General features: G+C 46.4%; 1 pseudogene; it reads right to left on the bottom strand.

The window, feature by feature from the left end:
* Positions 1 to 320: 320 nt before the first annotated feature.
* LOC123944591 lies at positions 321 to 918 on the bottom strand (annotated as a pseudogene).
* Between the last annotated feature and the right edge of the window lie 2,404 nt (positions 919 to 3,322).

Raw genomic sequence — 3,322 nt, 5'->3', positions numbered from 1 at the left:
TTGGGTACTTGCTGTAGACACTGGAACTTGTTGAAGTCAGCTGGCTGCCTCAGAGGAAGAGACCAAGGCTACAGCTGGCCTAGCAGTAGATGTGACTGCTTCAAGGTTTTGTTTGTTTGTTGTTGTTGTTGTTGTGTTTTTGTGTTTTTTGTTTGTTTTTGTCTCCCCCCCCCCCCCCCCCCCCCCGCCGCTGTTAAGCTGTTACCCAGCAGTTCTTTATTAGGACACAGGCCCAGCTCTGCCACAGAGGGGGAAGGGGAGGCCAGGGTCCTCCGGCTGCGGCCACGTGGGCGCAAGCCAAGGGCAGTCCATAGCGGGCGTCCTTCTCAGGAGCAGCTGGTCCTCTGAACCTTCTTGATTTCCTCGGCAGCGCCTCCTCCAGGGTCTGGTAGGCCGTGTCCAGGTTGTCGTTGATGATGACCAGATCGAACAAGCCCTGCTCCTTGCTGCTCTCCATGTCCACCCGAGCGGAGGCCAGATGCTTGGCCAGGCTCTCCTCTGTCTCCGTGTTGCGCCGCCGCAGCCGCTGCTCCAGGACGTCCAGCGAGGGCGGCTGCACGAAGATGTAGATGGGCCGCAGGTCCGTCTTCTTGATGTCACGCACGCCCTGCGGGTCCACGTCCTGCATGGCCCGCACAGCTGCTCTGCTAGTCCCATCCAAGTTCCCCGAGGACTCGGCGTGCTCGATGAAGTCGCCTGCGGTCACGTCCCGCTGCATCACCTCCCTGGTCACCAAGTAGTAATTTGTGCCATTCTCTTCTCCAGGCCGCGGTCCCGCATGGTATGGGACACGCTGAACCCGAAGACACTGCCATGCTCCTGCAGGGGTCTCTTGAACAGGGTGCTCTTCCTGGCCCCTGAGGGTCCACTCAGCTGGACAGGCCGTGGTCCTGACATCCCTGGATGAACGAAGGGGGGTCCCTCTCACTGTTCTCTAAACAGCTCTGGTTACAAGAAGGGAGGGAGGGCACATTTGCTATGACCAACTTCTTACTCCCAGTCCACCAGAGAAAGCAGACTGTGAGCAACATGTGAGAATATAGGACATGCTGCGTGTTGACACATTTGTCACGATGGGCATTCTAGAGTTGGGAGGCATTCGAGTGGACAGATACTAAATGGTCGTCTGGGTCAATATTGGCTGAACAAGAACATCTACATGTGCTCACAATTGCAGATTTGTTTCCCCTCTCCATTCTGGTGACCAATAATCCTACTATGAATGTATTTAGGTTTTTGCAGTTCACAGTATATTAATATGTTGGAGTACTACGTAAATTTTCCAAAGTCAAAACAGCATCTATTACCTTGGTTTAAAAATAATTTTCTAACTTTATTAATTCTAGGAGTACTTTTGTATAGTCCTTGGAATTTTCTACATAGGCAATCGTATCATCTGCAAACACAGAAAGCTGTATTTCTTCCTTTTCAATGTATTTGTCTTGTAGTTCTTTTTCTTGCCTTCTTGCACTGGCTAAGACTTCTAATAGAAGTTGTGAGAGTGGACATCCTTGCCTTGTACCCAATCTCAGGGATAAAGCACTCAGTCTCTCAACATTAAGGATGATTTTGGGGGCACCTGGGTGGCTCAGTCAATTAAGTGTCCAGCTCTTGATTTTGGCTGAGGTCATGATCTCAGGGTCATGAGATCACTTCCCACATATATCTTCATGCTCTGTGTGGAGCCCAAGATTCTCTCTCTCTCTCTCTCTCTCCCCCCCTCCCTCCCTCTGCCCCTCCCCCCCACTCTCCTTCCCTCTTAAAAAAATGATTTTCATGATGATCTTTTATTTCATTGTTCAGATGTTCCTTTTTTTGGTTTCTGTTATCCAGCCCTGTCCTACACCAAGAGTTGGACATGTCCTCACTTGTAGTCTTGTGAGCCCCTCTACTAGAGATCTTATGATCTTATATTGTGATTTTTCACAATTTCTGCCTCAGAAGACAGGTAGTTCTTGGGATGCAAAGACCATGTGGTTTCCAGGTCTCTCCAGGTCCTTTTAACATTCAAAAACATATTTGCCAAATAAGTCTTGTAACTAACTGAGAAAAAAGGACAGGAGGAAAGGATGTATGAAGAAGGATTGAGAAAGTGTAGATGGCACCACCATCAAAAGTTTCCCAAACCAGGAAACTGTCTTTATTTTTAGTATCACCCATCCAAACTTGCTGTTGGAAGTTCTATTTTGTCTGCTGGTCCATTTACAGATCTGCCTTCCTACTTATGCTGCAAAATTCTGGCTACCTTCATCTCTAACCAGTTAAACCATGGTAGCCTTCTTACTGGGCATCCAACTTCTAGTCTGTGGTGCTCAACAGTCTTAGAAGGATCTTTATAAACATAAATCTTGTTGTTTTACTCTTTTATTGAAATTCACTTATCTGCTTCCTTTGGGTCTCAGAATAAAGACTAAACATCCTTCTGTGGCTCCCGAGGCCATTTGTGGTCTTTCTATCCTAATATCCATCTCCATCTTCCTGACTCCCTGTGCACTTTATGCTCAAGTCATTCAGAAATACTTTCTGTGTTAGTTTCCCACAGCTTCTGTAATGAATTGCCACAAACAGTGTGGCTTAAAACAACAGAAATTCATTATCTCGTTTCAGGAGGCCAGAAGTCGGAAATCAAAGTGTCAGCAGCATTGGCTCTGAGGGAGCCAATCCTGTTCCAGGATTCTCTCCTAAACATGGTGGTTGCTGGTCATTCTTGATTTTCCTTGGTTTGTAGCTGCACCTCTCCAATCTCTGCTGACATTTTCACATGCCTCCTTTACTCTGTGTCTGTGGGCCCTCTCTCCACAGAAGGACACCAGTCACTGAATTTAGGGTCTACCCTAACATAGTATGACCTTGTCATAACTAATTACATCTGTAGAGGCCCTATTTCCAAATATGGTAACATTCTGAGTTGCTGAGTAGACATGAATTTTGGAAGTACTACTTTAACCACTGTATGTTCTTCTCAATAAATAGATTGGATTCACTTTGCCTTCTGGTTATTTCCATTGGTTCTCCCTTCTCACTCCTCTTGGCCTTCAGCTTTTCTTTTAATTGTCTGTTTTAGAGAGACTTTACCTGCTTTGATGGTTAATTTTATGTGTCATTCTCACTGTGCCATGAAGTATCCAAATATTTGGTCAAACAATATTTTGTGTCCATCTTTGAGGGTCTTTCTGGCTGTGGTTAACATTTGAATTGGTAGGCTGAGTAAAGCAGATTGTCCTCCCTAATGTGGGCCTCCTCTAATTAGTTGAAGGTCTGAATAGAGGAAAAATACTAGCCCTCCTTCTAGTAGGAGGGAGCACCTCTTGCCTAACTGCCT

This window comes from Meles meles, chromosome 6, assembly GCF_922984935.1.
Source record: "Meles meles chromosome 6, mMelMel3.1 paternal haplotype, whole genome shotgun sequence".
NCBI classification, from domain to species: domain Eukaryota; kingdom Metazoa; phylum Chordata; class Mammalia; order Carnivora; family Mustelidae; genus Meles; species Meles meles.
This window is presented reverse-complemented; position numbering and strand designations above follow the sequence as displayed.